Below are 21,639 nucleotides of genomic sequence, written 5' to 3'. Positions count from 1 at the left end.
TACATGAGCAGAGATTCACTAAATATGTAGGAGACGTGAGTAGCCCAGTATGACAGTATGAACAACTCATACTAGAGATGGAAGGTTAGATTATGAAAGAGCTGGAATGTTTGATCTGATAGCTTCAGGGAGTTTTAAATTCAAAAATGGGGCAGTGTTTAGAGTCTACCAGTCTGCATGATGGATGAAGGACAAAGGACCAGGAAATCACTAAGAGGCTGGTATAGTGATCCAGGAAAGAGAGCACAGCTACCTGGCCATGGTAGATGGCAGCCACAAGGGAGCAGACAGGAACAGCTGGCTTTGCAAGGCATGTCCAAGGGAAAAAATGACAGGGTTGGTGAGCACTGACAGACTAAATGACTGGAAAATGCTTATCAAGCCGAGTCACAGAGGACTCCAGGCTCAGGTAATTAGGAGAACAGAAGAACACCCAGAGAACTGAGAGATAGCTGGGAGTTGGGGAGGGCATAAGGTACATGCAGAAAGAACACTAGTTTACTCTTTTGGCTTTAGGTGGAACACAGGCAGAAATGAGGAAGTAGTGCTTGGTGATCCTGGGGGACTGAGAAACCACCTTAGAAACAAACAAAACCCTCCTTTTGTACATGAGGGCCTACAGGGATTCACTGAACAAGAATCATGTGGGACAAAGTGTCCCACAGGCCTACCCCTTGAGCTCTCCGGGGAACAAGGGACAGGGAATGTCTGCCTATCCACCAGACATCACCCGTCTGGGAGGAGGCCACTTCTAGGCTGCCTTTCTTTCCTTACACTGACAAGGCACAGGACTACAAAAAGGGGGTCCCATATTGTTTTACTTGCAAAGAGAAATTCAGAGAGTTGGTGCCTTCTACAAATAGAGAGCTGCCTTACCCAGAGAGGATAAAGTACATTTACAGCCTAAAGTCTAGTCTGGTATTAGGGTCCAGAATTTATGAGCTGGGTGACCATGGCTTAGTCACTTAAACCCTCTTAGTCTCAGGTGATTTATTTGTTAAGTGTAATGACAGTATCTCATGTGACAGAAAGGACCAGAAGATTTCAGGAGGTCTCTCAGGTCTAAGATCTATGATCTAGTACCTAATCTAAATCCTGCAGGTCAGACTCCAATCTCTCTGAACCCCTGGGCTGTGACTCACTGCAGAAGCCCACATTGTACAGAGATGCTGAGAAACCTGGCAAAAGCACAGGTTTAGAGTGGCGGCATAAGTTCCAGCTGTCAGGTCCCAGTCACAAGAAGATACAGTGAGAATATTAAAGCTGGCCCAGGGACAAAAGATAATTAATCTTCAAGGCAATAAAAATATTTAATTCATTCATCTGAGAGAAATGACAAGAAAGAAGATAGATATTTGCTTTTCCCCCTCTCTGTTCTGACAAGGTTGCTCTGGATGGATCATAGAACGTTTAACGAACATTTAATATAAGAGCCTGAGATGCAAACAAGTAAATGATGAGGGGCCTTGGCAGCAAGCAGTGGAAGCTGACATTGCGAAGGCTGCAACCAGGGCAGATGTTTCCAGAGAAGAGGTTTGAGAAGAGAAGCTTATTTGCAGTTGTTCACATGACAAGAGAAGTGAGAAGATGGGGATAGATTTGAGGGACATTGCAGGGGTGAAATCACAGGATTTGATAATTGAATGGATATATAGGAAAGTGAGGAAGAGACACACTGAAGCTGCCTGAGCTTTCTAACCGGCCCCAGAATCAGGGAGTCACCAAAGTAGGCAAGAGGACAGCCATGGAGAGAGAAGAAAAGGGGAATCTCTATGCCCTGTGGATGGTCTTAAAGGACAAAACAACAGCCATCAGCATCGAACAATCCCTCCTCCACCTCATCTTTACAAGCGTTGAAGGCATGACCATAAAGCACCAGAGCAGCCAGCCCATATCTGCTCTATGCCCAGAACAGAGGGGTGGGCATCTAGGGCCAGGGGAGTCCATTCAGGGAAGTGTCAGAGGGAAGAAGAGAAAATGTGAGAAACCCACTGCATTAGACCTTATCCTGGTTGTGTCTCATATCCTTTCTTCCTTAAAGAGGGCTAATGAGGGCTCCAAGAAACAGAAAAGCACTGCTAAGGCTGGAAATGGGAGCACAGGCCACAGCCTACACCAGTGGAGCAGAGAGGGGTCCTCAAGAAGAAGAGCATGGGTTCTCCAAGTTGCCCTCGGCAGCAGCTAACATGAATGGTTGAGAACTAAGGACCACTTTTAAGTGTCCATGACTAAAGAGGCCGTGGCCAGGGGTGGACAAACTCAGGAAAGACCATCCAGAGGGCGGCCCCCCGTCAGGCCAGACTGAGCCTGCCCAGGCATTTCACTGTGACTGCAGCCCTGCCTTTCACTTCCTTTATGTAACCCTGTTGAGGAAGACAGGTGGTTCTTGGCAAACTTCGAATTACAGTCTCTCTCCAGCTTTTCTGTCTCTTCCAACCACTTCTATGAACATTCAGATGATGTTCACTCTAGCGACAAGTCCTAGTATGACCCCAAAATGAGAATATATGGAAATTTCTATGAATGTGTCAGCCTCAGGGTGGAAACCTGCCAAGTATCAAGAAGCATTTCTTCTTTCCTTCCCTCCCTTCCCTCTCTCCCTTTCTTTCAGCAAATACCAATTAGATGTAAGGCCTACTCATTTGCAAATGAATATAACCTTCCAAAGCCAGGAAATTTATTTAGAGGCATTTAAAACCACCTGCTCTGACCTAAAATAAAATAAGATAAAGTAAAATAAAATAAAGGAACCTCTGATGTGAGGAGGACTGGATCTGTTCTGGCCAGCCAACTACCAGGGCCACCAAGGCTGATCTTCGCAGCCAGAATGTCTGATGACTATTCTAATGGGCTTGTTCTTCTGTTCACTCCACTTAGCTCATGTCAGAGACTACTTGACATTTGAATTATCAACTGTCTTCCAAAAAACGTTGGCCTTGAAGTTGGCTTTGAAAGATCCTGCACAAATTATTCATTTGATCAGCAAACTTTGGTGGATTTATGCAAAATTGGTATACATTTCTGCATTTCAATTGTGACATCAGTACTTGATCCAAAGACAGAATTTCTCGTATTGAATTGAGACCATCCAAAACATCCAGGGAAAATTACTAGGGGGACTGTTTTATTCCCACCCTCTGATTTCGCCTCCAAAGGGAAAAGAGATGCTGTACAGAATTCAAATGGTCTAGCAAAAGTTGTCTTTAAAGCAAATTTCAGCAAATTTAAGTATAGTTTATTGAAAACAGTTTTCAGCCAAAATAAGCCGAATTTTCTCACAAAATAACATAAAAGTACAATGGCCTGGATTCCTGCCATGCTCAGCTTTTCTGACTGTGAGAATTTGAGCCCTTGCTCTGAGGCAAGACCCATTCCTACCAAGCATTCTTGGGGAGGCACCAGCACTTCTGAAAAAGCAGTCCTGGCCTGATCTGGCTTGGCCTGAGGAAGCAAAGGAATACGACTATCCAGCAAGGCTCCGAGTGACCTAGAAATCCAATGCCAGCAGGACCCAGGTTCCTTGCCTAATGGGTAATTTACAGGTGGAGATCACTGGGCATCTATGAGTTCACATGATGGGAGTCAAAAGACAATGACAGGAGTGAAACCCAGAAGAAGTAGTGGATGTTCTCAGAGTTCTGTTAGAAATGAGGACAAGTGCATGACTGGGCATAGTGTGGTTTTAAAAGCACTGGGTTGGTCTATCTTCCAGCCCCATCCTCTTGTGCCTTCATTTGCCCATCTACAAAATAAGAAGTCTAGAAGAACAAATCCTTAGGGACCCAGTGAGCTCCTACATGCTGAGATAGATTCTAGCCCCAGATGAGTGGGGAGGTCTCCAGCCTTCACAAGCCAGTTCTGAGGCCAGCATGGCAGAACCCCAGCATTCTCTCCTCAGTTCTTCCTGTGCTGATCCAATTCACTACTCAAAGCCTAGCTCGAATGTAATTGCCTTCAAGAAGTTTCCCCTGAACCTACTAGCGTAATCACTCACTCTTCCCTCTAGGAGACCCAGATTTGTCTTGCTGCTCAGCACTGAGAATTTCAGAGATGAATTCAATAATCTCTGGGCGGGAAAAAGGAAGGGGAAACGGGAGAGAGACAAATGGAAATATTACCAATCCTTTCCTCAGCACTGTGCAGGACTCTCAAACCCAGTCGCAGCCCCCTGACAAAGGAAAGCCAAAAGATTTGTTCCATGGTTTGGAATACCAGTGGCTAATGAAGATTCCATCTGAACCAATCTTTGGCTTTTTTTATTGAGGAAAAGCCATTCCTGAGCTGCCAGGTATAATAGCTTTGCGGTCTGTAGAGTAACAGAAGGCAAAATGGCCAGAGGAGTGATCACCTGCGAAGGAAAGGGTGGGCCTGGGCTGCAGTACAGAGCTTGGGGGGCGGGGTGCTCGGTGGTGCAGGCCCTGGGAGACAGTGCCATGCTGTGGCCACCTGCCGCCTCTGCGTCGCCTTCCGCAGCCGCTGCAGGTACGGGAGGCCTGCTTCCTGACCCAGTTTTCTCCCCAGTCTCTAGCTGTTCGCTAGTGATGCTCCTGGCATGCCAATCAGATACTGCAGCCTGCAATGCAGTTTGCTACAACAAATTCACAGTTCCTAGTAAACTCAGTGGAAAAGTACTGTGTCAAGCAGCCTAATTAAACTGACGTAATTTCCGCAGCCACACACTTTTATCAAATAAGAAAAAAAAAGAAACACTCAAGGAAGAAAGAGGAAAGAAGGAAATAGTGTCTTTCGGATCTTACGAAATCTACTGTGGTTGCGATGCATTTGAAGAATGATTCTGTTCAGTGTCCGTGGAGCCAAGCTGTCCAAGTCTTGGGCCCTGGGTGAGACCTCGGGCTGTGCTGGAAAGAGCACTAGAGCACAAGTCTGGAGGCCCCTCTGCCCCTCACTCACCCTGCGACCTTGGACAAGCTATTGCCAGTCCATTGGGGGTGGGGGGGTACTATCAAACTAGATTTACCATTAAAACAGCCTGTAAGTCTGATTCTCCAGACTGTCAAACTTATGGAAAAAAAGAATCCTGTACTTTTATGGAGCGAGTGAAACAAGAACTGATTCTGGTCCCAGTTCAGCTTCTAGCTAATAGTGACCTTGGGCAAACCACACCACCCCTAGAAACTTCAAAGTCCTCTTCTGCAAAATGAGGATGATCTCCAAGGCCCCTTCTGATGCTAATGCTGTATTCTATTCCATAAAAGATTAAACCCACCGGTACAGCCACCGAAAGGACAGTTTCGAATGTCACCAACCTGGAGCATTTCAATCTGCCCACACTGAGCTTCCTCTTCTCTTAACGGGAATTAGTTACATGTTCTTTCCCATGTTTAAAGATTTTTTTCTTTCTTTCTTTCTTTCTTTTTTTTTTTTTTTTTTTTTTTTGGCTGCACCGCATGGCTTGTGGGATCTTGGTTCCCTGACCGGGGATAGAACCCGGGCCCTCAGCAGTGAAAGCGTGGAGTCCTAACCTCTGGACCTCCAGGGAATTCCCCTAAAGATTTTTCTATTCTAAAAATGCAAGACGGAATCTTGCCTTTTCCTCCTTTAGAGGTAATTCAGCAAATAAAGTTACCTTATATCTCACTCCTCCCCAGGTACACTCTTAGAAGAGACTGGCACTGTCCAGGCAGAGGGGGAATGAAGGTTACCCAGACAGAAACCTGAGGGACACCTCTTGGTTGACCTGAAGTGTCACTCAGGTTTCCAAATGCAAACAGAAGGAATGCCCTGGACATTGACCAGACAGATGATAAAGGCAGGATTAGCCAGAAGGAGAAGGATCTTGCAGGGAGAATGGGGTAATGGAAGGGGGATGTGTAAACAGAGCCAGCTAGGAAACAAACGTCCGGTTTCTCTTCTGACAGCCACAGGGACTGCATGAAGGGGAAGGCAAGACAGACACAGGAAAGGATAAGACAAAAGAGCATGCATCCTCTCAACTGCATGGACAGCTAATCAGCTAGTAGCCCCAGAAATTCTACCTCTTGTATATTCTGAATCCATTTACTTCCCTCCATTATAACCTTAGTTCAAGTTCTCATCAACTCAGGCCTCAATCACTGCCACAGTCTTCTGACTCACCTCTTCTCTCTCTCTCTCCAATCAATCCTTCCCCTGCCACCATAGCGATCTTTCTAAAATAATATGCTAAACAAGTCATTCCTCTACTTAAGAGCTTTCTATGACCCCTCATCACCTCAGGACAAAATAAGAGCCCTGTACAATCTGGTTCCAGGTTACCTCTCTTGCCTCATCCTCACGACCCCTACAATCTCTGCTCCAATGAGGCCAAAGTGCTTTCAGTTCCCTGAACACGAAGCTCTGGGTCTTTACTTAAGTAGGTCTTTCTGGCTGGCACACTGCCCTCCCCACAACTCCCCCAACAACCACCACCACTTGCTCTAAGCCGACTCCAACCCATTCCTTAGGACTCAGCTCCGAATGATCTCTTCCAAGAAAACTTCTCCAACCGCCCCTGCCCCACCCCCGATCTGGATCACATGTCCCTTCTCCTATGCTCCCACAAAAATATTTGTTTATGCCCTTACAAGCATTACCATATTGAAGTGTAAACGCTCCTGACTCCTCATGGTCTCCTCAAGCATGTTTTAACATCTTGGAATCCCCAGTGCCTAAATACAGTGCTTAACATCGGCATTCAGGAAACGGTTGATGAGTGAATGAAAGAATAAGTAAATAAATGCAGGAAACTGAGCCTACCTGATAGGAGGGGGAGCCTTAGTCTATCACGGAAGTAAGACTGACAGGAAGAACCTTGCGAAACATGGGACAAATTAGGAGAAAAAAAAAACCAAGGGTCTAAGGTTCAGACCAAGGGTAAACTTGACAGTGGGAAAAATAAAGGCAGAGACCAGTGGGAGCTCTAGCTAAGGGAGATAGATGGAGTTCCAGAGTCAGCATGGGAAGTCACAGAAGAATCTCAGGGTCTAATAGCAATAAACTTCTTCCTGCTGGATTCTATGGAATTCTTCTAAGACTAAAAAGATAGAGAAGCTGCAGAGAAAGTAATAAATAGTTTAGCTTAGAATCACAGAAAAAGCCTGGAGCTTAAGCCAGAACAAGCCTAAGAGATCAAAGAGAAGATACTGGTAGGAGAAGCCAGGGGGTACAATGGAAAGAGAATAGGGTTTGGAGTTAGGTGGCTCTACCACCTACTAGCTCTGTGACCTTGGGCAAGCCAAGCCTTTTATTTTCTCTAGGAATCTTAGATTTTTCATTGTTAAATGGGAACATAATCCCGATTTCATAGAATTCTTTAAAGGAACATATGAGATATAAGACGCTTTGTAAGTGAAGACAACAATGTAATTGGTCATCTATTATTATCAATGTTGACCACAGCTGAGCTTCTTCTGTCCCAAGGCATCTGGTGCTTATAAGTTGTTCCACATTCCTTGTGAAGGGGAGGAACATGGTGTTGATAAAAAAAAGAATGTACTTCAAGATATGAGGGGCCTAATATGTTACCGTTTCCAGTGGGAGATGCTGCTGGAAAAGGCAATGCTTAATCCAAAAGAATGGTGCTAATGAGGGTGACCCTGTAAGCTAGATAGAGCCCAGCAGGGATGGCACAGAATAATGTGTTATTTTGTGCGAGTAACTGTCACAGTATGGATGTCTTACTGATGATATGGCTACGGCATCATCACACTATGAGACTTACATAAAGGACAAGCCAGTACTACATCTGTAAGCAATGGAGTGTCAGGAGTGAAGGAGCCCAAACCTTAACTTCTTCTGCAATGTGCATAAATGCCATCTAAAGCAGCCCTGACCAGTGGCCTCTTAGCTCCTGCATGAACAAGTCCTAGCCTTTATACTTTACATCTACATGACTTTAGAATAAACTACCTAACCCCATTCTAGGCCCAGTTTTATCAGTAAAATGGATCAACAACTCCTGTCCTAATTAAGTCACAGAACTGTTGTGACATTCCATTGAGATAAAGGGTATGAAAGCTGCTTGCAAACTGTAAAGTCTGTGCATTTCTGAGGGACTGACATTCTGAAACTGACTGTGAATAAGGTCAGCCCTGGCAAAACAGATACAGAGGAGGAAAAAAATATCTGTACTAGCAACTCTTGCTTGCCTGTCCTTTTGAGTAGTATATGACCTTGGGGATGCACCAGCTACTGGCAGCATCTGGCCAAGGGCAGGCAGTACTCTCGGCACAAGCCTGTATCAGCAAACTAGATCCAATCACTGTTCTCTCTCCACCAACCCTGCTTTCCCCAGCCCCCCACACATATGGTGTCCCTGCTTATGCAGATGTCCTGTGCCCCCAGAAACTTCAGTTCTTTGTAGATGAACATTCTGCTATGAGGCTACTGGATATATACCCCCTGGCCCATGGCTCTCAGCCCTTGCTCAAAGCTGTCTCTGGAAGCAGGCTCTCCTCAGTACACCCAGGGCTTAGGAAATTAGCAATTCCAGATACTGTTAGTCATACCCCATGGTGTCCATGGTGCTGGAATTAGAGATGAAGCAAAGACACACACTGCCCCTCAGAAACCAGAAACCTCTGCCTCAAAGGTAGCCCAGCATGGTACTGAGTTCCACATGTAGACCTGCTTCTCTAGATAAAATGGCCTATCATTTCAGGAAGGAGGCCTATCTGCATTATCAATTCATCAGTCATGCATAGGAAAAAACTGGGCTAGGGATGCCAGTGGAGCCTGACTCCCCTGGCTTTATCAAAAGGTACTGATCACTGCAATGCCAGTGATTCCACCAAGAGCCCTCAAAGAAGACCCGCAGTTGGAGGGTGGGCAGGCTTTGCAGCCTAGCTCTACCTCAGCCCTTCTCTCCAACACCAGTGATGCAACCTTAGGCTGAGCCCACATTACATGGACCACGGTACCACCTCCTAACTGGTCTCCCTGTCTGCTTCCAAGCCATCCTCCAAGGGCAGCCAGGGAGAGGTCTGATGACATCACTTCTGTTTAAAAACCATTCACAGGGCTTCCCTGGTAGCGCAGTGGTTGAGAGTCCGCCTGCCAATGCAAGGGACGCGGGTTCATCCCCCGGTCCGGGAAGATCCCACATGCCGCGGAGCAGCTGGGCCCGTGAGCCACGGCCGCTGGGCCTGCGCGTCTGGAGCCTGTGCTCCGCAATGCAAGAGGCCACAACAGTGAGAGGCCCACTACCGCAAAAAAATAAAATAAAAATAAAAAAATAAAAACTATTCACAATTCTCACTGGCTATAAAACCGAATAAAGTTGAAATCTCAAGGCCTAGCATTCAAAGACCTTCTCAAACTGGCCCCAGCCAACCTTTATAATGTTGCTTCAATTATTCCCCTTCATGCTCTTTAGGCTCCAGCCCAAATGAACTACTTCTAATTCCTGAACTCTGCCTGTAATTCTTGTCTCTGCACTTTGTTTATGCTATGTACTCCATCTGGAATGCTTCCTTCTTATCAAAATCCTACCAGATTTTCAAGCCATCTCAAACCCTACCTCCTCCATGAAGCTTTCCCTGATTACACTAGTTCACATTATTTTAGCTACCATTATCTTTACCTAGGGAGCTCTTATAAAATACTGATGCCCAATCATCACTCAGAGATGCCGATTTAATCAGTATGGAGTAGGACCTGGGCAACTGATTTTTTTTTTTTTTTAAGTTCACAAGGTGCTTCTAATGTGCAGGATTTAAAGACCATTGTCCTAGTTAGAAGTGATCTTTCCCTTCACTGAACTGAAGGGAAGTTTTATACAAACATAAATAGCCATAATTTTATATAAATATAAACAGACATAGAATTTTATATAAATATAGACATAATTTCTAGCTTCTTGTGTAGATTTTTTTTTTTTTTTTTTTTTTTGCGGTATGCGGGCCTCTCACTGTTGTGGCCTCTCCCATTGCGGAGCACAGGCTCCGGACGCGCAGGCTCAGCGGCCATGGCTCACGGGCTTAGTTGCTCCGCGGCATGTGGGATCTTCCCGGACCAGGGCACGAACCCGTGTCTCCTGCATCGGCAGGCGGATTCTCAACCACTGCGCCACCAGGGAAGCCCTAGATATTTTATTTTTAAAAGATTTTATTGAGTGTTTATTCTGAGCATGCACTATTCTAGGTACTAGAATATAGCAGTGATCAAAACAAAGCCCCTGCTCTCACGGAGCTTACATTCTTGTAGAGAGACAGATAGGAAACAGATAATATAAGGTCAGGTGATAGATGCTATTAAAAGTAGGGTAAGGGTTTCCCTGGTGGCGCAGTGGTTGAGAGTCCGCCTGCCGATGCAGGGGATACGGGTTTGTGCTCCGGTCTGGGAAGATCCCACATGTCGTGGAGCGGCTGGGCCCGTGAGCCATGGCCGCTGAGCCTGCGCCTCCGGAGCCTGTGCTCCGCGACGGGAGAGGCCACAACAGTGAGAGGCCCGCGTAACACAAAAAAAAAAAGTAGGGTAAGCGGATGGAGAACAAAAGGAGAGGGCCTCTTTTAGAGAGAGTATTTACAGTTTTATTTATGTATATCTTATCTACCTTCAAGACAGCATGTTACCTGACAATGAAACCTGCATCTAATTCATCTTTGTAACACAGCTTTTTGCACAGTGCTTGGCATATAATAGACGCTCAATAAATAAATGATTGTGTGTGCATGAATGAAAGAATGAATGAGTGAATGAGTGAATGGATTTGTGTGGCTTATCTACAGCTACATCACCTGTAGTGTCCAGGGCAGTACTTGAAATACACTAGATGCTCAACAGATATTGGTTGAGTGGGTGATCTGACTGTATTTTGGGACAAGTTATTGTGATGGCACATGTTCCTGGGAATAAGTCATAAGAAGATCACAGAATACCAAGCTGATCCTGAGATCCCTGTGCTAGATTTCCAAATTTTAAAGATAAAGGTGATATCCAGAGAGGTGATTATCTAAATGACCTAAGAACACAGAAGTCAGAGGGAGAGCTGACCTGAGTCCCCACCTCTTCTGACTCTGGGTCCAGTGCTCATTCCATCAAACTGAAACACTTTTCCAGTTAGCATCAGAAAGTTATTCTGAGGGTTGTTACCTCAACTGGCCCAAGAAGTAACTCAGATTAGCATCAAGAGCATTAAAGAAAGTCTCAATTTTCTTTGGTTTCAGAAAAGTCTCTCCTGATTGCTAAAACATGGTGCATTTAACACACAACTTCACCCTTGCTACACCTCACTGCCCCACTCCACCACCCCCATCAAGGCAGACAGACAAGACCCCCCCCAGAGCAGGCAAGGGGTTGGTGAATTTCCAACTATAAATACAACCCTGAACATTTCCCATTTTCCATCCTTAGCTATAGTTCCAATGAAACATGGAACACACAACCCCCGGCTAAATGGGAAAGCCTATGCAAAGAAGCCAGTGGCTGGAAAACCAGAGAAGAGCTTAAGGCCCTGGAGAGGTGAGGGAGACCAGCAGGTGCTAGGGCTGTTGATGCAGTGATGGGGTATGCATGCTCCAAGCAAGTGGTTGGCCAGTTGGCCTTGGTGTGGGCAAGCAAGATCTGGCCTGTAGAGAAGCAAGAACAGTATTTTCTTTTCATCTTTCTTAAAATCCTGTGGAATCACAGAATCCATCTGGATGCAATAGAGACCGATTTTCTAGAAAAACATTCCAAACAAAATGCTTTTCTTCAAGAAAGCCAAATATTATTCAATTGGCATGGGTTTCCTTAGTCTTCTAGTAAATAGAATGCTCTATCACCTGGTCTTTCTGCAACTTTACAGTCCAGGGAGGGTCAAAATGAGGGCTCCCAGGCATCTAGGACTCCCAAAGCGTTTTCTGAAACATCAAACTATTTTTTGACTTAGTGTAACTTTTAGTGTCAAATATATTGTGTTATATTGCTAGAGTATTTCTTTAAAATTGGCAATTTTAATATTGGACATAGATGAAAGAAAAGTAGAGAGCTGATTAACTAGAGAGATTTCCAGGCTTACCTGATTGTAAGAATCACCGGGGGCACTGGGCCTCACCAAATTAAATCACCAGGGTAGAGACCTAGAAATGTGTAATTTTAGCAATCACACCAGATGACTCTTACGAATTGGTTAACATGGAAAACGCCAAGCTAGAATATCACAGTATCCATTTCAGTAGGATTTTTATCAGAATTAAATGGAACTATAAAGTTCTTGGCACAGTGCCTGGCACATAATAAGTGCTCAGAAAGTGCTGCTTGTTGTTGTTATTTAATTATTAATAAGACATTCCAGAGCCTGGTCAGATAATATTGATAGTTACCATATGGACTTCTACAACCAAAAGAGCAGAGAGCACAAGTATCCTGGAGTTCAAAAACTACCATTACTTTCCTCTTTTTTCTTATTAACTTCATCCCTATTATCTCACTAGCACAGTGGTTCTCAGAGCGTGGTAGCTGACCAGCAGTATCAGCAGCACCTTGGAAATTATTAGAAATGAAAATTCTCAGACCCCACCCCAGACCTACTAAATGAATACATCATTAGAGGTGGGGCCCAGAATTCCACTTTAACAAGCTTTCCAGGTGACTTGGAGGCAGGCCATAGCTTGAGAGCCATCACCCTAACCTCCTGCTACTCCAGGCATGGTCCCTGGATCAGCAGCATGGCATATTAGAAACACAGAATCTCAGGCCCCATCCCAGACCTACTAAATCAGATTATGCATTTTAATGAAGTGATTCACATGCACCATACCATCTGAGCAACACTGTCCTACACCACAGGAACTTCAGAGATGCACAAAATAAAAGAGAAATAAATGTACTGTTGTTTTGAGTGTTGTTAAATGGCATTTATAAGTACTTACCAGGCACTGTCCTTTATACAGGTTACCTTGTTCATCCTCATTAAGCCTAGTGGTAGGTATTTTCATTCCTATTTTACAGATTGGAAAATTGAGGCTCAAATCAGTAAAGTAACTTGCTGAAAGTCACATAGCTAAGAAGTGGTAGAGCTGGTCATCTCTGAGTGACCTAAGACTGTGTCCCTTTCTTCACCTCCTGGTGCCTGTGGAAAGTGGTTGACAGTCTGGCTAAGCAGACACTGCTTGCCTGCCAGTACAAATGGAGCATCTTCAAAAAAAGAGGCCGTCCCCAACATAAGAACAAGCAAGCTGCCAAAAGCGTGTGTTTCTAAGTCAGATATTTGGAACTACTGATGGGATTACTCACAGAAACTATTTACGTCACGGCTTCTTCAAGAAAATGCATTCTGAGTTATAGCACCAGATGATAGCAGCTCCCTGAAGGGTCAATACACCTGGGCTCCAGAAACTTGTTAGTACTTCATTCATATCAGCATAAGAGAAAGAACTGCCAAGGCAAATCCCTCCCCAGATGTTATGGCTTGGGAAACATCCATTGACTCTCTTACTCAAAGATTCACTGAGTGCCTCCTCTGGAAAAGATGCTGTGCCAGGTGCTATGGGTGGTAAAAGATGAAAATGATCCATGCCTCAGTGAACTCACAGTCCAGTAAGGAAAATAAGGTACACACACACACACACACACACACACACACACACACACACACGTCCCTACCTATAATCCAAGGTGGAAAGTGGCGAGTGACAAGAGAAGTGCTGTGGAAGGTCAGAGAAGGGAGAGATCACTTAGGACATAAGGATCGGGGAAGACTTCCCAAGGAGGTGCCATGTAAAGCTGAGTCCAAAAGGGTAGGCAGAACATGGATTAAGCAAAACTGCCACTCCTGGCAGATGGAAGAGTGTGAACAAAGGCATGGCGGTGTGAAGGAGAAGGCCGTGTTGTAGAACTACAAGTTATCCTTCGTTGAAGCAATAGGCTCACTTACCTTGGATGTGGAAGATGACGGCACAGAAAGGCAGGTCTGCACCAAAGCAGGGGAGATTTTCAATGCCAGGTTGAGAACTTTACTTTGTACCTATAGAGAGAGGTGCTTCACATTGTTCATCATATTACATAATAAATCGCTTAACTCCAAGTCCTTTATGAAACAAGCTAGGGTAAAAACCAAACATTTCTGAATAGGTATTGTACTTTATTTTCTAGTCTGCTTCCTCTGTTAGACTTTACTCAAATGACTTTGAGTGTAGGTAGATGCTCAAAAGATGCTGAATGTATGAACAAAGGAATGAACAAGTGAGAGCACTACTGAGCAGCTGAGGGGTCATGAGCAGGAGAGAGATGGCTCCATACTGCCTCATGGCCTGGAAAAATTGGGGGTCAGAAGAGGCATGGTGGTGGAGAATCCGAGGCAGCAGATCTAATGGCCAGGAGACTGCTGTGATTGGACAGGTGAGAGGTCACCAGCTAAGTTAAGGACAATGTGAATGAGGAAGTAAGGTATGCAAGAGAAAGACACAGCTACAGGACATAGCAAGTGATTGACAATGGGGGCAAAGAGAAGGCATGTGTCAAAGTCTCACTGAAGTTTGGATCCTGGGTGGCTGGGAGAGTGACAATGCCATTGGGAAAATGGGAAGTCTGATGGAAGAGCAAGGTACTTTACAGACACCTCTTCATTTAATCCTCACAACCCGAGGGAAATTAATGCCATGACTTCTGTCCTCAGCTTCCCTTATTCTCGCCCATACTCTCTCTCTCTGCTTGAGCCACGTTGCTGTTTCTCAAACATGCCAGGCCTGCCCCCACTTGAGAGCCTTTGCACTGGGACATTCTTCACCAGATACCTGCACAGCCACCCCCTCACCAGCTCCACATCTTTGCTCAAATGTCACCACTTCAATGAGGCCTACTGAAGACTGCAACCCACACTTGTCCCTCCAGAATCCCCATTGTCCCCTACCCTCCTCTCTCTCTCTCTCTTTTCTTCTTTTTATTGTACTCATTACCTTCTAAAATATGATCTAATTTTCTTATTCACTATGTCTACAGGTTAATCCCTGACTCCCCTCACTAAAATGTAAATTCCACCAAGACAAGGATTTCTATTTCCCAAATGCCTTGAACAATGGCTGGCACATAACAAGCACTCAATAAATAATTGTTCAATGAATTACCTCCTTTTATAGATGAGGAAACTGAGGCTCAGAGAGGTCATGCAACTCCCCCTAAATAACAGATTTCATTCAGTAGTGGAAGCCTGAATTCAAACACAAATCTAACTCCAACTTCCACTCTGCCAGGCTGAGTCTTGCTTTAGACACAGCTTGGAGGGGGCAATGGTCCATCTGGGAGGCAATAATGAGCAGGCAGTGAGAAATGTGAGATTAGAGCCAATAGCAACCAGGCCCACAAGACAGCAGAGTTGGCCTGGCTGGGGCAAGTCCATGTATGCAGATCCTGAACTGCCTACAGCCTGAGAAACAAGCACTCTGACCAGAGAATCACCAAGAGAACCAATGGCTTCATTTACCAAGTGCAAATTCGAAGAATCAGGCCAGCTTCTCCAGCAAAGCAGCTCCTAATTTTTCCAGCTGTTTAACTTGTCAAATTATAAACTCAGCTTCAGGAGAATGTATTTAACAAAGGGACGTGTTCTGTTTCCCTTTTACCACCCATCTAGTGGATCTGCCCTTGGTTTCATTGCCACTCCGATCCTCCTGCATAATCCATACATCACAGGCTCAATTTACAGCACAGTACATTAACACACTGGAGCTGCTCAAAATAAACGGGGTTGGCAAAGTGTAATTATTTCTGGCAAAAGAGCTGGTTCTGCATTTTGACAATCATCTGATACATTATTGTACTCAATGCTAAACTGTGAAACTGAAAAATTAAAAGAAAGCATTTTTTTTAAAGTTTCAAATGTACTCATTATTAAATTATGAAGCAGGTCATTTATGATGAGTCAGTCCAAAATCAGAAGGATCACAATGAAAGACTGTAGGAAGCTTGATGTCTTCATGTAACCTCTAGCATCCACCATCCAAGGCCACTGTGAAAATTAAATGAGATAGCACAGCTAGCCCAGTGCCTGGGCCAAAACAGGTCCTCAATAAACATCAATTTTCCTCTGTAATTGTTATTGTGATTTTTCCAGCAGCAGAATTTACAAATTACCTCAATATGTTCATTTGTTCATGACTCCATCATCTCCAAAGAGCTCTCAGTCCACTGGGGAAAGGCAAGTAAACAGGTAACTCCCACACAAGGGGATGAGTGCTGAGAAAGAGGGAGGCACAGAGGGCCGCAGAGATGCAGAGAGATACCCCTCACTCCAGACCCCAGGGAGAGCCAAACCTGACTGAGCCAGAAAGAGAACAGAGGTCAGCAGTGTGGGGAAAGGTGAGGAAGGCGGGGAGGTCTGGAAGCAAGAACAAGTACATGACTCGGAGAAACTGCAATTAGAACCAGCCAAGAATGACCAGTAAACAGATGGTATTTAGACCTGCAATGGCCTCTCTTTTTGTGTTAAAGTGACAAAAGGCACTGACTCCTCTGAACAATGGGAAGTGGCTGAGCATGTCTGCCGTAGCCCACCTTCCTTAGTCCAAATTCCCAGTAAAGAGATCTCCAGCCCCAGCCATTGAGCCTCCCATGCTTGCTTGCAAAGGTAAAACATGAGAGATCGCTCCTGAAAAGAGGACTTGACGAAATCTAAGTGACCCAGTGGCCACGTCTGAGAGAGCTGAATCAGCTACACTTGAGGAAACGCAGCGTCCTTGAGAAACAGGGCATATCACTTACACACAGAAAACCACTCCCGTCAGCGAAGGACAAACTGTGAAACATTTAACGTTGGCCTTCAATTATTAAACGAGCCCAAATGAGCTCTGGCAGTTAAGACAGATCACACACACTCACAGAAAGGGCTCTGGCAGGCCAGCCTAAATTGTCTTGGGGTTATTCATCAAGATGCCAACAGAACAGGGTGAGATAGAGGGCTCCCTCAGAGACTGCAGTATCATACCCAGAGCTTTTGGAGAACCCTAGGAAGAGACAGTCATGCCCAGAGCAGGAAGAGAAAGTAAAAAGAACCTGACTCTTTGCGGAAAACGTAGGGGTTTTTTTCCTAGCCCATGCTGACAAAGATCATATTAACAACTTTTTGCTCCTTGGTTGGCACTTTCATACTGGCTAGTTTGGGGCTTCCTGTGTGGTACTTCAAGTTTACTCAATTGTCTCCCCTGGGGGTATTTTTCAGTCCTCTGGGAACAAGCAGCAAGCTGAGGTGAAGCTCAGGACTGACCTGGCTTCAAAGGCTACTCTCTGTTTACCAGCTGCACGACTTCAGTCTCAGTTTCCGCATCGATAAATGTAGACTCAGGTGGTTGTTATGAACTTAACTAACACACATGTTATTACATAATAACCTGGCACAATGCACACAGGAGGGGCTCCTATTTTGCTCCCCACTCTTTTATTCCTTTTCTTTGTGTCCCTAAAAAATTGAATGTTTTCCTCTCTAGACACTGGGTTCACCTCTTTTGTTTTGCATCAAAACAGTTATCCTTTGGAGCCTCTGCTTGATTTGACACTACCTTCCAGTTGGGGGTTACTCTAACAGGGAGAAAGGTGGGTAATGATCCTGGCCGGAGCTAGAGCTCTCACATGTCTCCTTACTCTGACCTCGGACGGTCCACTGCACCTCCAACTGCAGCCGACTCATCTATGAGGTCAGCTTATTTCCCTGCCCATGCAACCTTCTCCCCTCACGTCTGATTCCTGTCTGTTGGTTCAGCTCTGCCACAGGCCCAGGGATCACCCTCCAGACCTAGACAGGCTTCTGCCCCTCACCTGGTTTGGGCTACTGGATCCCAAGCCCCTGGAGAACAGGGGTCACATCTCAGAGCTCTGTGATCTGCAAGAATCCAACACATGGCAGAGGCTAGCCAGAGCTGGTGGGGTGAGAAGGACATGGTGCCAGAGGGCCCAATCCTGGGACATGTTCTTAGAAGTTCTGTCTTGAGGCCAAGAAAAATTTTCCTAGCATGGAAATGCTCCAGGAAGCCTAGGCAATGACAAATGAGCTGAGCACAGGCAATCTCCAGAGACTCCTGGTACTCCAGAAACCATCCCACTCTCACACACATCCTCACACACTTGGATCGGTTTATATGAATGGGGCCTGGACCAGGATGTAGGCAGCACACATTCCAGACTTGATGGAGAGGAAGGCGCTGCGGAAGGACTGATGAGATATAGAAAGTGGAACAAAAGATGACTGAGATGTGGAGTCCTAGTCACAGAGGGAAACAGCTGAACACAGTGCTGGGTGCTGGGGACTCAGAGGTGAGTGTGCACAGTCCCAGTCTGCCCCCCCACCCCCCAAAGCACCCCAAACGCCCTCATCACTGGACTCAGCATCCTGGACTGACAATGACTTACCTGTCTCACCAACTAGACCACAAGTTCCTTGAGGGACGAGATGATGTCATATTGAATGCTGTATCTATGGCATCTAGCATAGTGCCTGGCATGAGCGCCAGGTTTACTAATTACTAGCTCTGGGATCTTGCCAAGTCACTGAAACTCTCTAAGTCGCAATTTCCTAGTCTGTAGAGTGGAGATAATAATAAGCTCTATGCCCAAAGAGGAGGAAAGGAGTGAATGTAAAGCCCTTACTTTAGCCCAATGCCTGATTTATTGGAGTCAGAACCCAACAATGGTTGGGTAGTAACAGTAGCACAAAGCAGACCTTTATATTTATATATTTATTTTATAAAGAGACCCAAGGGTTCAGCCCGATTTGGTAAAACTGCACACAGAGAGGCACATTTCCTTAAAAAAAAAAAAAAAAAGTTTTACATTTAAAAAATGCTACCTGTCGGGAATTCCCTGGCAGTCCAGTGGTTAGGACTCCACACTTCCACTGCAGGGGGCCTGGGTTTGATCCCTGGTGGCGTAACTAACATCCTGCAAGTAGTGCGGCCAAAATAATAAATAAATAAATATGCTACCTGTTTAAGAAGTACCAAAAATCAAATGTACAAGCAAATGCTTGATGAATTTGGGGTAAAAAAAGAGGGGTAGACATTCAAACAAGTGATTACAAAATTATGTCATTAAAAAATATAGCAAGAATACATCTGAATTACTAAGAGGAGAAAGGAGAGAGAAAATTTTGCCTGGGCATATATAGAAAATTTCAGAGAGTAGTAGGTAACACTTGAATTAAAAGCTAAAGAACTGGGACTTTACTGGTGTTGCAGTGGTTAAGAATCCTCCTGCCAATGCAGGGGACATGGGTTCGATGCCTGGTCTGGAAAGATCCCACATGCCACAGAGCAACTAAGCCCGTGAGCCACAACTATTGAGCCTGTGCTCTAGAGCCTGCGAGCCATGGCTCCTGAGCCTGAGCGCCACAACTACTGAAGCCCATGCACCTAGAGCCTGTGCTCCGCAACAAGTGAAGCCACCGCAGTGAGAAGTCCGCACACCACAATGAAGAGTAGCCCCCGCTCGCCGCAACTAGAGAAAGCCTGCGCGCAGCAACAAAGACCCAATGCAGCCAAAAATAAATAAATAAAATAAAATAAATTAATTTTTTTAAAAAAAGCTAAAGAACTAAAATCTGGTGAAAGTACTGGCAGGTGCAAAGGCACAGAGTCAGGAGAGAGAATTTGGTGTGTCCAGGAACTGCTACAAGTCTGGCTACAAGCAGGGTCTGTGTGAAGAAGCAGTGGTAACATACAGGTTGAAGAGATCAGGAAGAGCCAGCAATTCCCTACATGCTCTGCCAAGGAGAACAGACTTCTCCCTGGAGACAGTGAAGAGCCACTGTGGTGTTCTGAGCAGGGAAGGAAGGGCACAGACACTTCCTGTGTGGAAGGTGGGAAAAGGGGGCAAGACTGGGGGTGAACATAGGGCAGTGGGGGGGGCGCTGATATGGGTTGGGGGCAAGGGAACAGATCCAGGTAAAGGGAGGGGGAAATGAAGCAAGCCAGCTCAAGGAGCTAGGTAGAAACTAGTCTCAGAAAAACCGCAACTGGCCCTTGGCAGTCCCCAAGGCTCCTTCATATAACGTGTGGGCCTAGGAGTCCAATCAATCACCTTCTCTCCTCATTTGCTGCCTTACGTTTGTGCAACAACAGAGGAGCATAAATATGGAAAATTCCAGCTGAAAGCTTTGACTCAAGTAAGCAGGCCCAGAGGTCAGAGTCACCACTGAGGACTGGACAAAACCACCTACAACAGGCCTGGGATCAGGGCCAGCACTTTTCTACTCACTTGCAAACTTGGGGCCCAAGTTTCAGGGACAAAACCTTTCAGGTGTACTTTTTTTTTTAAAAAAAAATCTATTTACAGGAACCCAAGGTCCTCCAAGTACTTCAGAGAAATGGCTTGTATCTAGTTTGCTCTTAAAGAAAAAACAATAGCCTCTTTGTCCTACATGTCTGGACGCCAACAGAAAGATGCACTGCAATGACTCACCAAATCTCTAGGGTTCCAGAAATCAGTCTGTCTGTCTGTCTGTCTGTCTCTCAATCTCTCTCTCTCTCTCTGTGATGGAAGTATACTATCGTCCTGTGAAAGGAGCTACATCCTAACGGCCATCTGGAGGGGAGAGGATGGGAGGGAGGGCTCAAGGCCATACACGACCATTCCTGCCACAACAAAATGGTTGCCTGTGCCACTTCCATCCTTGGTTTCAATCTAATTAGACAGAGCTAATGAGTAGGCAGCAATGGTGCTTGGTTCAGCTGTTCCAGACCCAAGTATTTCTTCCTTATTAAAAATAAAGACACCCAAGGGCTCAATTTGGTAAAAATGCATGCAGAGACGCATATTTCCTTGGAATAAAAATGTTTTGCATTAAAAAATGATACCTTTTTAATAAGTACCAAAAATCAAATGTGCAACAGCCAGATCCCTGGCAGTACCTGTGTACATTTTCAGACGTGTCTTCAAAGACAAAACATTAGAAAGAGACTCAGAAGAGCTGAGTTCTAGTGTCAGCTTGGCCATTTACCAGCTGTGTGATCTTGGGCAAAATACGTTAACACCCTGAGCCTCGGCTTCCTCAGTATCAAATGGTATAGTATAATGCTCTGCCTATCTCACAGAGTCTGGGGGAAGAATGTATTTGGAAGTGTTTTGCATACTGTAAAGCACTTTGTCAATACCTACTCAGTCAACACATATTTACTGAGGGCCTAGCAGGCGCCATACATTGCTCCCCCTCGACTGTCACCACCACTACCAACACGGCACCTCTTCCAGCTTAGTCACTGGATGTCAATTTCAAATGCAGCCTGGTCTGTGGCCTCAAGCCATGTACCCGTTCATCCAGCTTTTTCCCCAGTGAAGCATTAGTCACTTGCCTCTATCAGGAGACACCTAATGCCATCTCAACCCTAGGAGATGTTAGTATAGTGATGATGGGGATGGGGGCCTCCTGGCACCTCTGTTACCCCAGAGGGCCTGATCATGAGAAGCTTCCAGCACCTTACTCTCCATAAGCACAGAATGATTCTTACAACCAAAGTAGCCAAAGGTAGGAAGGGTGAGCAAGTAAACAGATGGTAAGCCTCCATGGTTATGTCCTTCTGGTCTCAGAATGCCTGGCTCTGTGTCCTCACCAGGTGACTTTACCTGCAGGCTCAGTCCCAGCCCAACCCTGAGCAGTCAGTTCTGTCCTCAGTAAGGAAAGGTTTTAAGCATCTGAGGTTAGCAGATCTGAAGCAAGCTCAGGGTGCTGCCATTCCTGTTCTGAACTTTTCCTTGGTT

The 21,639-nt window shown here is 45.4% G+C and overlaps 1 protein-coding gene across 7 annotated transcripts in view; it reads right to left on the bottom strand.

Moving 5' to 3' along the window:
* The window catches only part of SERGEF (secretion regulating guanine nucleotide exchange factor), a 247,568-nt gene that overhangs the window by 135,505 nt on the left and 90,424 nt on the right, over window positions 1–21,639 (bottom strand). Inside the window, exon 10 of one of the 7 annotated variants that reach the window (XR_010841353.1) lies at window positions 11,978–13,924. The exons of the other annotated variants lie outside the window; for them this stretch is intronic. The gene's annotated coding sequence lies outside the window, so the exon portion shown is untranslated. The remainder of the gene's footprint in view (window positions 1–11,977; window positions 13,925–21,639) is intronic. 7 annotated transcript variants of the gene reach the window in all.

Source organism: Kogia breviceps, chromosome 7, assembly GCF_026419965.1.
Source record: "Kogia breviceps isolate mKogBre1 chromosome 7, mKogBre1 haplotype 1, whole genome shotgun sequence".
Classification (NCBI taxonomy): Eukaryota; Metazoa; Chordata; class Mammalia; order Artiodactyla; family Physeteridae; genus Kogia; species Kogia breviceps.
This window is presented reverse-complemented; position numbering and strand designations above follow the sequence as displayed.